The 14,980-nt window shown below is 41.7% G+C and overlaps 1 protein-coding gene across 2 annotated transcripts in view; it reads right to left on the bottom strand.

Moving 5' to 3' along the window:
• Positions 1–516: 516 nt before the first annotated feature.
• LOC104604166 (influenza virus NS1A-binding protein) overlaps positions 517–14,980 on the bottom strand; it is a 71,755-nt gene continuing 57,291 nt past the window's right edge. The window contains exon 11 of one of the 2 annotated variants that reach the window (XM_010268425.3): positions 517–806. The gene's annotated coding sequence lies outside the window, so the exon portion shown is untranslated. The remainder of the gene's footprint in view (positions 807–14,980) is intronic. The other variant, XM_010268426.3, reaches the window with a different exon arrangement.

Genomic DNA, 14,980 nt, shown 5'->3' with positions numbered 1-14,980 from the left:
GAAAAAGGAAAAGAGACCCCATATCTATCAATAATTTTCCTTCAGTTCGTGATCTTTCCCATTTCCCACATCTCCAGATCTCCATGCTCTAGTGTCGGTAAAAAGTCCCACATTGAAATCTTTGATTATGCATATCCTGAAGTTTGAAAGAAAAGGATGTGAAAAGAAAAGGGGAATAGACCAAGACTAGCTTTATTGGCGGGAAGACAAGTTTTTTTCTGAAACGAGGCAAATGAATTGATTATTAAAGAAAACAGAAAAAGATTAAAGAGTAGACGATGAGGGAAACCAAAATGGGGAAAGTTGTGGTTTACGCTGGGTAATTCCAATTCAATATCCAAAATGCACAGATCAGATCGTATTTCCTGATCCAATCAGATTCGTTAATCCGATATGTCTGATCCGAATCCAACAATATTGAATCGGATAAAAAACCGATCCATTTGCATCCTATAAGTTCTCAAGTTGACCGATGAGCCATCCTCTAAAAGGGTAGTAAGGTTCCTCACCAGAAGATTCCACATGAAACAGATCTGCTTTTTTGATTATTAGGTGAATCATGATATTCCTTTTTCTATAGCATGATAAATTTCGAAGTTCAAAAAAAATTAAAAATAAAATTCAGCAAAAATATGCCAAAAAGCCCAACCAACAAGAAGCTGATTTTCATTTGGAGACTTCCTGCCAACGTAAAATATTAGTCAGCCTCCACTTTGCCGTATGCCCGTATCCCCAAAACATAAACCAGTGATATTCTTTAAGTCCATCTAATTCCACCTCCAAGATTTCAACTGTACATGTGATACCTGGAAAGACACAATATCAAATCTTAGAAAACAACCATAGAAGCCCATATTTGAATGCAGGCAAAGCTGTCTAGACAACAAAGAACCCATGGAGGGTGGGTCACCTATGACCTACCTCAAGCACTGGTAGTTTAACAATGGATATGGCACTTAGTGCCGTTTGGGAGGGCTTTTGGGACACGGCTTCTGGTGTTCCAAACTGGGTCCCACACAGGAATGCCAGAAGCTATGTATGGTGAACAGATTGGTTAAACAGAATTCATATAGCCCATCCCATATAGTTTTTTTTTTTTTTTTTTTTTTGATAAACACAGCCGATCCCATATTGTTGGGACAAGGTTAGATGATGATGATGATTTAAAAATGAAAAGATGCACACCTAGATGACTAGTTGACAAGGAGCCCCCTATGGCCTAGCCTTGCTTTTCCAAGTGCAACAAAGTGTATTAGAAAAATAAATAATAATATGGTTCATCAAGCTAGAATTATGAAACTACATATAAATAGTAGAATGAGAATATATATCTAAAAAGAATGAGAAAAAAAACTTCATTGGCTTCATGGCACAAATCACTAGAGCTGTAAATGGCACTGACTGTAAAGAGAATGAGAAAACAAGTAATTAGAAGAATATGCATTGCTAGAAAGAACCAAACTTATTATATACATGTTCAAATGGACAGTAAATAGACAAATAACACTTCCATTAGCTTGATGGCACAAATCACTTGGGCTGTTTTAACGGAATTAGATCATCATCCAACCTGACTACATATCTTATCTGATTAGCTAGATATTGGTTACACATCAGGACTCAAAAGAGTCCCCAAATTCTTTTCCAAATAGAGAATATGGACTGTAATGGCTTTTCCCAAATTTTTTTCCAAAAAGAATTGGCCCTTAGTAGACTGCTAGGTTGGAAATATGTTTCCATGCACCAACTGAAAACCATTTTCTTGTACATATGTTTAAATTATTGAATATGGCAATGAACAGATGATATCAACATATCGGAATGGTGAAGAATGATTCATGAAGATGGCCCCATATAGTTGGGCAAGGCTTACTTGATGATGATGGTGATGATGACGAATATACTTTTATTTTATGAGGCATCTATTAAACAATTAAATTCACAACACAAATAGGCCTACAGGCAATATTAGGAGTTGAGTGGGACTCGTGACAGGAGACCGAATAACCTAGTTGAGTGCGACTCATGACAGGCAATATTGGTGCATGCATACTGCCATTGGATGAAAGGAGATATCTTGCCCACGTAAGTAAGACTACAAAACTGTGTGGACGAGTGTAGGATACATACAGATGTGATCCATCTATGAAAATTTATTGAAATATAAATTTCACCAATAATTGCATGAATCACCAAGATGCAGAAACAACTATAACCTTTAAACTAAAGTTTATAATGCAGCCGATTTTCTACTTATGTTGGGTGGCAATGATTCACTACCAGGAATTTTGATTGAATTGGAACACTTGTCAGCAATCATAGTTGAATTGCTAGGAATCTGGCAGATGATTCTACAGTTCTGAGAATGTTCAATAAGCAATAACAAGAGCTCTTTCACTATCCTAAAAGATGTGAGGTGTAAACCATGCAAGAGGCGTAACCATCCGAGCATATATTTTTTAATTAATAAATAATTGAAAATAATAGCAAATAAATAGAAAATTAGAAAATATTTATAGGTGTAATTTCCAATAAAAAAACCATCAAATTCAAATAAAAAATAATTTTAAGCATGATACTATCCACAATACTTAATGTTAAACTATCAAACTCAAATCGACAAATCACAAATGATTGATGGTAGAGTCAGGTTTTTCACATTTGTACTATGATAGTATACATAGTTGTCAAGGTGACACCTAGGCTACAAGGCGCCTATGGATGGTAACCTCGCTTATTTGCCTACCTATTTTGTATATGCCACTATGAAACACCTTTATATCCTTTGTTTTGTGATGTTGTAATAATTAAATAGATATTATTAAATCAAAATATTCATTTTGGATTTTATATGCTAGTTTATTTTTAGGGTTCAATCAACACATATGTTGGTCTATGCTGTCTTGAACCCTCAAGTGCTTCAAACTTTGGGTTTTATATGCTAGCTCATTTCAATGTTCAGAGAACCAAACTGGGCATAAAAAAAAAAGAAAGAAAAGAAAAAGGGGGAGGTTCACGGGTAAGAGGTTCAACCAGGGTCAAACCATGATGATGTGGCATATACATATATACTACGTGTCATATAAATACTATATATAATATTTTTTACAACTTTTATTATACTTAAATATGGTGGATGGATGGCAAATTCCTTAGTTTTAAAGCAAATGACCAGGTTCAAGTCTCTTAATTTACATTTTCTTTAAAATGCGTATAAAGTAATATATACAATAAAGAATCATTAATTAACAGAAATAAAGAGCTTGATTAGAGGTAATTAAGTAATACATGAAAATAAGTAACACATTTTAAAATTTCAATTACAGAATGACCTGGGTGGTTTCACAAAACTGGGACCAGTTCATTGGTTTTCCGGTTAAACTGGGCAGTCAGCCAGTTTTCACTGGTTTTCAGTTATTACTGTTTTTGGGGTGTGACCTAACTGGCCAAGACCACGAGTCATGGTTCAACCGGTCACTCCCGTCCAGTTTCCTAAACACTGGTTTATTTTGATTATTTTCTTACTTTTTAGGGTTCAATCAACACACATGTTGGTGTATGCTATTTGAACCCTCGAATACCTCAAAATCTGAAACAATAAGCAATGAACTTAAAATTCTGTCCAATAGACAAAATAGGAGCACGACCACTTTATTTTCTGACCTTTTCTTCATTCTTTTTTCTCATAAATATGTTGAGTTGCTTTTTTTTAATATGAAGTGTACACTTTTTTATGAAGTCTATAGATAACTATAAATGAAAGATGGTTGTTGGTTGCTCTGGAACCTAGGGAGTTTCCCATTTTTCATGGTTTCTATGTAAAAAACTCCATCACCTAGGCACCCCCCTCTATCGCCGGGCTTTACCTTGGCGCCTTAAAAACTATGCTAACATATAACAAGGAGCATCTTAATATGATGGCCACTGAATATTTATAATCTTTTTGTTATTAAAAAGTCATTTTAAAGAGAAAACACAAGGCATTAGCTCTTTATGCGTCTCTGTACTAAAGGCATATGCCTTACTAGGGCTATAAATATAAATGGGTTAGATTCGGATTGGATCCAGCTACATCCAAGTCAAATCCAATTACCAAAACATTAAATCTAAATCGGATGGTATCAATTTTGGATTTAATCAGAGTCCTACTTATTGTGCCTAAAATGAAAAATTAAAAAATTAAAAAAAAAAAAAAGTTTAAAAAATCTTACTTGTAAACTTATGCATATATAATGAATCTATAAAAGCATAGAATGCTCAATTTATTGGTTATAAACTTTATACCAAGTGTTTTCGGGTGTATATAGTTAAAGCATCTCCTAGGTGGCACTATGGATAGTCGTAATTAGTTGCTAAAGAATAAAAACATATTTTATTGCAAACTAACAAAGCCATTTATAGACTGGAACAATCACCTAGAGCTTGGTGTGGTGGATCCAATAATGTTGTACAGTATCTTTTTCCTAATGCAAGCAATATGAATTGCATAAAAAAAAATCCAAAGTTTTCATTGATACTTTCAAACTGAATATCAACCAAAGTATTCTTTGGATATTGAAGCAGCAAGGTCGAAGTTGTATGACATTAAGTTATCCCAAAGGAAATACATTATTAACATACTGAAAGAAACAGAATTGTTAGGAGAAAAGCCAGCAATGAGCCAGTGATGCCAAAAAGATCCCAGCATGAAGATAACAAACGATTAAGGGGAATTAGTTGATGACCCAGAAAGAGATAGGAGACTGGTTGGGAAGTTCAATTACTTGCCAATCAGTGGATGCATATGAGCATATCTCCTTTAATGTGTAAGTAAATACAAAGCCCTTGAATTTCTCACTGAGAAGCATCCACTAGAGCTTTATGATACTTGAAAGGACATATGGATAACCATGCAAGAGTGGTGACTATATAGGTGCAGATTGGGCTGAATCATCTTTCAATAGGAGGTCTACTACGGGATATTGTACTTATCTAAGAAACAATCTGGTCACTTGAAAGAGCAAGAAGCAAAGTGTGGTAGCCAAGAGCAATCACTAAGGGGCTGTTTGACAAGAACTAAAGTGGTTAAAGTGAATAACTTAGCACTTCGTCTTTTAGTTGAAAGAATAATTAAAAAAATAAAATATTCAAAGGTATAGTAATAAAACTCAACTTCAGCTTAAACCAGTAAAGAGCTCACAACCTCCCAAATTACTTAATTCACCAAAAGACAAAACAAGAAGTCATTCAGTTCAGCCACAGTTTGACCGGTATCAAATTTCCCCTAAATAAAGAATAGGGCTATGGGCCATACTACTTAAAAGATACTGTAGCTAAAGTATGCTAGACATGTGTATGCCCTTAACTCTAATTGATGTATTGTACATGTCTTTACTGTGAATGAAAGATCACTCATTTCATGTGTCACGGCTTTGTTCTGCTTTATTACCCCTTAGTTCATATCAGTAATATGTATGAGGCCACATAATTATTGCAATATGGACTTAAATGTTCACAACCAGTGGACAGACTTGGGGAGTATATCCTAACAAGGTTGTCATTCCCACACTGCCCAAGGTAGTAGAGCAATGGATCTCATCTGCTAGGGTTTGTCACCTGAGGTGTGAGAATGAATGTTTAAAGAAACATTGAACTGGACCAAACCCAGTGTGTTCCTGGACTTTGTGATAAGTGGAATAACTTGTGTTGCATTTAATCCCTAGACTTGATATTGGTATCAGGCCGAGTATTAAACTTGCCTATCCTTGATATGCTAACCAGTGAGATCCTTTTACGGTCAAATATCTAGGTCTTGGGGTATTTAAGAATGGTATGTCAATCAAGGTTCAAAATTTCGATACGTATCACATCGGTGGCTTCCCAATACACCCCTACAGGGGGTGTTTCAGGGTCTGATCTGGTTCAAGGGGTAGAAGGGCCTTAAACCAACCCCTTTGAACCAGTTGGAGAAGAAAAACTAAAAAGAATAAAAGGCAAGCTACGATGACATTATGAACCTTGATGTCAATTGATGATCAATGTGATAAGATCTACTACTATGTTTAGAGAGAAAATGCTCTGTACAGCCTCCTATGATGGATACCTGAATCTTCCACCTCTATAAGGATCTATTAGAGGTGAAAGTTGGACACTATGTCTACTTCCCCATATGTGTTGTCAAGTGTTATTAGTAGAGAAATTAGTTGCAAGTGATTTGTTGGATTGTTTTTGTCAACACTCTCGGCTGAATAGAGAAAAGAACAAGAATAATTTTAGAGGTGTCAAGAATGAATTGACCCCCACCTCAGAGTCTCTTATATATTCAAAGATATGTACAATTACAAGAATGCCCATATAGAGCTGAAAAAGAAAAAAGAATAAGATACATAAGTAATATACAATAGGGACTATACTAATAAGATACATCAAATCACAGAGTCTCCACAGTTTTAACCTAATGATCGCATAATAGGCTGAACCAATTGAACTTGGGCCTTTAGGATGGCAAGACCCCAAGTACTCGTGTTTAGACACTTTGGGCCAACTCACTTAAGCCCATAATGGATATTGGTGAATTAACCCCATGGGCTGATTAACATTAAGCAACTAGCCCCACTAACTTAAGTGTTAAATGCATGTGACATAAGTTGCCTTTCTCATTAGTTGTGGGCCCCACACCATACAAGGTTCAAGAAGAAAAGCAGTCCAAGAATTTCCTACTTGTATAACAAGAAAAATAATAAGGAAGAAGAGAGAAATGGTTGTTCAAGAGGAAAAAGAAGATGTTAGAAGAAAAGAGGAAGAGCATAGAAGAGAAACCGTCCCTCTCACTCCCTTAGCTCCTTTGTATACGTGCTGGATTAAATTAAAGAAAAATTACATGGGTGCCCCCGGTTAGGCGGTTGACCCAATAAACATAAGAACTAAATGTCTTAAGGGCCCATAAAGACAGCCCATTACAGCAGAAATAAAACAATAAACAACTGAACTAAAGCAAGGCCCATTCGGCCACCAAACTAAGGCTCACCTGGCCCAACCTCTCTGCACTCCCCCTCAAGCTGAGCATAAATGTCAATCATGCCCAGCTTGCTTATATAGTGTTGGAGCTTTGCCTTAGGTATTCCCTTGGTCAAGATGTCTGCTAGTTGTTCCTCTAAAGAAATGAAAGGGAGGCACACTTCTCCTGAGGCCACTCTCTCTCGTATGAAGTCTCTATCTACCTCAATGTGTTTGGTTCTGTCATGCTAAACTAAGTTATGAGCAATGTTAATGGCAACCTGATTATCACAATACAACATCAGCAGCCTATCATAATCAATTCCCATCTCTTCCAAGAGAGATCTGAGCCACAACAACTCCAACACCCCATGAGCCATAGCCATATACTCCGCCTCAGCTGAAGATCAGGCAACAACAAACTATTTCTTACTCCTCCAGGAGACAATATTTCTAGCCACTATGGCACAACAACCCGATGTGGCTCTCCTGTCATCTATACAACCCGCCCAGTCAGCATCTGTTAACGACTTAACGCTTCTAAATTCATATGTCCATGCTTAGAAAAGAATATACATTTTCTAGGAGTACCCTTAAGATAACACAACACCCCTTTTGCAATAGTCATATGTGTGTCTCTAGGAGCATCCATAAACTGGCTAATCACACTCATAGCATAGGAAATGTCTGGTTGTGTCATACACAGGTATGGAAGCTTCCCCAACAATGTCTGAAACATTCCCCTGTCAGTCAAGAGCTCCCCATCATCAGCCAAGAGCTTATGATTCACATCAATATGAGCATTAGCAGGCTTGGCACCAAGTTTCCCAGTCTTAGTGAGAAGGTTCAACACATACTTTCTCTAGGGGGAAGGGACATATACACTTCTTCTATCAAGTCACCATTCAAGAAGGCATTTTTGACATCAAACTGGTAAAGAGGCCCATCATAATTACTACCAAAGACAAACTCTCACAAATGTCATCTTTTCCACCGGAGAAAAGGTCTCCATATAATCAATCCCATAGACCTAAGTATACCCCTTGGCAACAAGGTAGGCTTTATACCTCTCATTTTGTCCATTGGCATGGTACTTTATGGTGTAAACCCATTTAGAACCAACAGGCTCATTTCCATCAAGTCTACAATATCCCAAGTATTGTTCTTATGAAGTGCTTCTATCTTACATAAGGCTTAGATAAGACTCCTGATAAATTCTTAGGGACAGGTTGGGCTGAAATGGAGGCTAGGAAGGAAAATAGGAGGGGGACAACAAACTATAAGAAAAGTGTTTGGAAATGCAATGAGCAGTACACTTCTTTTACCTTTTCTTACAGCAATGGGTAGGTCAAGATCTGGGAATGAGGGTACTGGTTGTGGTTCTATAGGACCTGTCCTCTCTTTAGTGACTAGAAATTCCAAAGGCTCACCTAGAGATGGGTGAACTAGCTATATGTGCCTTAGTCTTTGTCGTTGGTACCAACTCGGAAGAACAGAAGGTGTAGCAAACACAAGAGGACAAAGAGGAAGATGAGGTGCAAGAGTGGAGGAGCTAGAATATTCAACAAAAGGAGCCAAAGGAGCTCAAGGACTAGCACAAGAGTCAACAAGAGCCAGTAAAAGTGGGGGAGAAGCAAACAACTCACTGGAGGACTCCCCCTCAAAAGAATGGCTATAAAAAGGAGTTGACTCTACAAAAGTGACAGCCATAGAAACAAAATGGGTGCCACTACAAGGATCAAATCAACAGTAACCCTTCAGTGTGGAGGCATACCCTAGAATAATGCACTTCCTAGATTTAGGTTCAAACGTTGTCTTAGGGAACTAGGAACATGAACATAACAAGTGCGCCCAAAGACTCGCAAAGGAGAACTTCAAGGTCTGGAAAGAGAACACTGAAGGGAAACTTGAACCCCCAATACCCGAGAAGGCATACGATTAATAAGATATGTAGTTGTCATCCTGCATCACCCCAAAACCTAATAGATACATGGGAAGACTTGAACCCCAATACCCGGGAAGGCATATGGTTAAGGTTTGCAGCCAATGATAACAGAACCCAAATTGAATTCATCTTTCTACTAGGTCAAACGTCTCATCATAATCAACACCATAAACTTGTGTATAGCCCTTTGCTACCAGCCTTGCTTTGTACCTTTCTATTTTTCCATCCACCTTGTGTTTCACTATAAACACCCGCTTGCACCCCACTGGGCCTTTCCCTTTTGGAAGATCCACCAACTCTCAAGTGTGATTCTTATGGAGGGCATTAATCTCCTCCTTCATAGCACTTATCCATTCATGGTAAGACTCTACCACAATTTTTGGTATAAGAATACTATCAACGACAAATAGGAAGGCACGGTAAGTGGGAGAAATATGGTCATAGGATACATAGTGGGTAATGGGGCATTTGGTAGTACATGGCCCCACTCCCTTTCTTTGAGCAATCGAGATGTCAAGATCATCCACAACCGAAATGGGAACAAGGGTGCTTGGTTCATTTGAACTTACCTCCTAGGAGTCTAACAGTATCTGATGTAACCGTTTTTGGTCACGTACCATTTTTTGTGATGTATAAATTTTTTGGCTAAGTACCTCATTGTTTGACCCGGTGGTGTCGTGCCTTGGTGATGAGCTACTTGGTGGCGAACTCCATGGGGGAGAACTACTTGGTGACGAACTGCTTGGTGGCGAACTACCCAGTGGCGAGCTCCCTGGTGGAGAGCTACTTGGTGACGAACTGCCGGGTGGCGAACTGCCTGGAGGTGCTCCCTGGTGGCGAACTGCCTGGGGGCGAACTGCTTGGTGGCGAACTGCCTGGTGGCGAACTGCCTAGTGGTGAACTCCCTGGTGGCGAACTGCCTGATGGCGAACTGCCCGGTGGCGATCTGCCTGGTGGCGAACTGCCTGGTAGTGAACTGCCTGATGGCGAACTGCCTGGTAGTGCTCCCTGGTGGCGAACTGCCTGGTGGCGAGCTACCTGGTGGCGAGCTGCCTGGGGGCGAACTGCCTGGGGGCGAACTGCCTGATGGCGAACTACCTGGTAGTGCTCCTTGGTGGCGAACTGCCTGGTGGCGAACTGCCTGGTGGTGAACTCCCTGGTGGCGAACTGCCTGATGGCGAACTCATCACTTGACTTGCTCCTAGGCGGTCTGCAACTTAGAGGATGGTGGAGCTCCCTGGTGCAGCGCAACCCGACTACCCTCCACGTGAGGTGATTTTCTCTCCTTTGTAGACGGCGGGAGCTGAGGGACCTGCGAGAACTGAATCAGAGGACCCGGGGGTATTTTCCCGGCGAGGACTCTCCGATGCCTAAGTTAGCATTCTGATTACGGAGGGCTTGGAGACAAATGAGAGAGCTAGAGAGCGGGGGTTACCATCCTTTTTTCTCCCCTCTGGATTTGGGGGTCGGAGTCCTTATATAGTGGTGCCCTCGCGGGTTAGGTGGGTGAAAAGCCTTCAATTGGTAAGACATCATATCCCGTCAGAACCGGGGTACGGTGATGAACTCGAGGTTGTCAGGCTGGCGCTTGTGCCAGGCGGCCAGGTCGGCGCCTGGGCCAGGTTGTCAGGTCGGCAACTATGTCAGTCGACGGGTCGGTGTCCGGGCCAGGTTGCCAGGCCGACGCTTGTGTCAGTCGGCGGGTCGGTGTCCGGGCCAGGTTGCCGGGTCGGCGCCTGTGTCCGGAACAGGTTGTCAGGTCGGCGCCTGTGTCAGTCAGCGGGTCGATGTCCGGGCCAGGTTGCCAGGTCGGCGCCTGTGTCCGGGCCAGGTTGTCAGGTTGGCGCCTGTGTCAGTCGGCGGGTCGGTGTCCGGGCCAGGTTGCCAGGTCGGCGCCTGTGTCCGGGCCAGGTTGTCAGGTCGGCGCCTATGTCCGGGCCAGATTGCCAGGTCGGCGCCTGTGTCCGGGCCAGGTTGCCAGGTCGGCGCCTGTGGCAAGCTGCTCCGGCCAGGTCGCGCAGGTCGCGCAGGCTGCGCAGGCCGTGCGCAGGTCGCGCAGGCCGTGCGCAGGTCGCGCAGGCCGTGCGCAGGTCGCGCAGGCTGTGCAGGCCGCGCGCAGGCCGCGCGCAAGTCACGCGTAGGCCGCGCCAGGCCGCGCAGACCGCGAGCCAGGTTGTCAGGTCAGCGCCTGTGTCAGTCGGCGGGTCGGTGTCCGGGCCAGGTTGCCGGGTCGGCGCCTGTGTCCGGGCCAGGTTGCCAGGTCAGCGCCTGTGGCAGGCTGATCCGGCCAGGTCGCGCGTAGGCCGCCTGTGGGCCGCGTGCAGGTCGCGCCAGGCCAGCCAGACCGGTGCCCGGGGGGGACACCAACTTGGTAAGTTGTTGCCTGGGTGCTTGCCTAGTTGTCACGAGGTGCCACGTGTTGCAATTTCACTGGAGGGCCAAATCTGCCCTCATCAGTATCAATTGCTAAGAATCCGATAGCTCTACATCTTTAGAACACTAGAGATCTCTATGATGCTTACATAGGAAGACACAAAAGGAGCATGGTCCAGAATAGGAGGGGAACTTGATGTGCTTTTCCTCCTCCATACTACTCTCCCTTAAAGAGAAGTAGGGTAGAATGGTTCAGACTCAAAAGGAAACATCCATGGGATGTTTCAGACTCAATGGGATGGTAGAGGGGAACTTAACGTGCTTTTCCTCCTCCATACTACTCTCCCCTAAAAAGAAGCAAGGTAGAATGGCTCAAACTCAAAATACTTACGACCAATGGAATCAAAACACCGATAACCCTTTTGAGATGAGGGATACCCAAGGAAGATAACATGGAAAAAACCAAGGGTCCAACTTACCACGAGGAGAAAAATCATGGACAAAGGCATGACAACCAAACACTCTCATAGGGATGGAAAGCAAAGGAAACTGAGGGAACAATAACTGATGAGGTGCCTTGTAGTTTAATACTCTTAAGGGTATGTGTTTGATGACATACACAGCAGCAAGTACAACATCTACCCAGAAACGTTTTAGCACATTCATATGCAACATCATCCCTCATGCTACTTCAAGAAGGTGTATGTTCTTTTTTTTCAGCAACATCATTTTGTCGTAGTGTTCTCGCACATGAACTCCTAAGAAGTGATCCATGGGAAGCAAAAAACTCATAGAGCTCACCACGGAAAAATTCTTTTATGTTGTCTAATTGAAATATCTAGATCTCAACACAAAATTGTATGAACACCATCCTCTGGAAATCCCTTATAATCTTTGGGTCTTCATCTCTGGTATGCATGGGAAATACCCATGTATAAGGAGATAAGCCATCAATCAATGTGATAAAGTACTTATACCCACCATCTGAAGTTATAGTAGTAGGCCCCCAGACATCAAAATGCATAATGTGGAAAGGGAAATTTGATCTTTTATTACTTGAACAAAAAATTGTTCTACATTGTTTGCTCAATTGACGCGTTTAACACAAGAAATCTGACACTAAGCATGACTTAAATAAAAAAGGAAATAAATACTTTAATTTTTCAAATGACACTGACCCAAACGATAATGCCACAAAAAAAAACTTGACTCTTATTTTACTGACCAACTGACTATTCGACTCAGAAGATGACACCAAGAAACCAGCCTTGTTATCGAGAGTATAGAGACCATCTACTAAGCTTCCTCTACTAATCGTCTTCCCAGAAGTTAGATCCTAAAAGCACACGAACCAAGAAAAAAAAGTTAGACTACAATTTAAAGAGTTTGTGATACTACTAATGCAAAGCAAATTGATAGGAAGTTTAGGTACACGCAACACACTATTAAGGTTAAGACCATAGGGAAGGGATATTAATCATCGGCTCGCAATGGAAGAGAATGATCCATCTGCAAGCCTCACCATATCTCTCCCTGACAAAAGGTTCTAAGACTAGAAAAGATCTTGGGGGAATCAGTGGCAGTGGAGACATGGAAAGCACAGGCCGCATTACCTAATGTATTTGCAAATGAAGTAGAAGGGGTACTAGTAACTGAATTGTCCATAAGAACCCATTGAATGTTCCCGTGTAGTACCAGTAGACACCCCTGCGAGTTGAGAATCTTGAGATGCCATATTTGTTGCATTATACTTCCTCTAACCCTGCACCTTACCCTGCTCTTCCTTTTTTACAGCATACATCAGCTTCCCAATAAGACCCCAGCATGTGTCACATGTATGTCACGAACGTTGGCAGCGAGTACAACACAACTTATCATTATCATTAACTCTCTCTTGCCATCACTCTTCTTTCCTACATTTTTACCACCTGCTGCAGCTAAGGCCACCTGCTACTCCCCCTCACTTGTAGCCATCATACTTTGTCTACTTTCCTCAAACTGGACCAAAGCATACACCTCTTGAACTGAAGGCAACTCACTACTCCCCAGAATCTGAAACTCGGAGAGGCTCATACACAAGGCTTAATCCCAACAAGAAAGCAAAAACCCGATGCTGAGAGACCAACATCTTAAAGTTTTGGCATCATCATCATGCATCCATCTATAGTCTGATAGTAATCCAACTCCTTCCAAATTGAAAGGCTGAATAATATGCTAACAAACTACAGTCACCCTATTTGCAGGTTGAGGACTCAGCCTATAACTGAGAAATCTTGGCATAGTGTCTTTGCTCATAGTAGGAGTAGAAGTTCAGGACTGTTATCAGTCTTGAACCCTAATTGATTTCAGGTTCGAAAATAAGAAGAAAGGTAAAGAGAAAAGAGGAGGAAGAGGGAGGAGAAGCAGTTGAACACAAGAGTTGAAAAGGAGGAGCAGAAGCTTGATGTTCTGCCGCCGCCACTTTAATTAATATTTATAGGTTATGCTCATTACAGGGAAAGGACAGATCTGCCCTTAGTCTTTACATAACAAATAGAGCAAAAAATAAGACTGAAATAAATAACAGCTGAAACAACTAAATGACCAATAGCTAACCCTAGGAAGACTAGAACACCTTCCACCCTACGAACACAGTGGGACCATAGCTGTGGGGCCCACATCAGTGTTCTCTACACTCCCCCTCAAGTTGGGAATAAATGTTTATCATTCCCAACTTGGATAGATCCGCCTCTAGCTTCTTCCGTGGTACAGCTTTGGTGAGGATATCTGCCAGCTGCATGTTGGAGGTGATGTATGGGAGACACACTTCTTGTGAAGAGACCCTCTCACGTACAAAGTGTCAATCAACTTCAATATGTTTAGTTCTGGAATGCTGCACCGGGTTGTGTACTATATTAATAGCCGCTTGATTATCACAATACAGCATCAAGGGCTTCTCATACTCAATACCCAAGTCCTCAAGTAGTGATCTCAGCCACTCCGTTAGCCATTGACCTGTACTCAGCTTCAGCACTAGATCGGGAGACGACACTCTGTTTCTTACTCCTCCAAGAGACCAGGTTACCTCCCACAAGAGCACAATATCCGGAGGTAGACCTTCTGTCGTCAATACTCCCAGCCCAATCGGCATCCGTATAGACTTCCACCTTCATGTGGTCATTGTTCTTGAACAGTATACCTCTACCCGGGCATCTCTTCAAGTATGCTAGTATTCTTTCTGCTGCTAGAAGGTGCGTGGTTCTAGGAGAATACATGTACTGACTGACAACACTAACTGCATAGCTGATATCTGGCCGAGTGAGGCATAGATATAGGAGCTTTCCCACTAACTGCTGGAACATAACTTTGTCTTCAAGCAGCTCCCCACTCTCTGCATTAATCCTGTGGTTCTGTTCAATGGGTGTATCTGTAGGTTTGACACCCAGCTTTCCAGTTTCAGCCAACAAATCTAGAACATATTTCCTTTGAGAGACAAAGATCCCCTGTTTAGATCTAGCAACCTTAATACCCAAAAAGTACCGTAGTGTACCCAGATCTTTCACCTCAAACTCTTGATGAAGGAGCTGTTTGAGGGACTCAATCTCATGGTTATCATTTCTTGTCACCACAATATCATCAACATATACTGCAAGTAGTGTCAGTGAGGACTCCACCCTCTTGATGAACAGTGTATGATCTGACTGGGCC

This window comes from Nelumbo nucifera, chromosome 2, assembly GCF_055504915.1.
Source record: "Nelumbo nucifera cultivar China Antique chromosome 2, China Antique-T2T, whole genome shotgun sequence".
Taxonomy (NCBI): domain Eukaryota; kingdom Viridiplantae; phylum Streptophyta; class Magnoliopsida; order Proteales; family Nelumbonaceae; genus Nelumbo; species Nelumbo nucifera.
The sequence above is the reverse complement of the archived record's forward strand: the minus strand, read 5'-3'. Positions and strand labels throughout refer to the sequence as shown.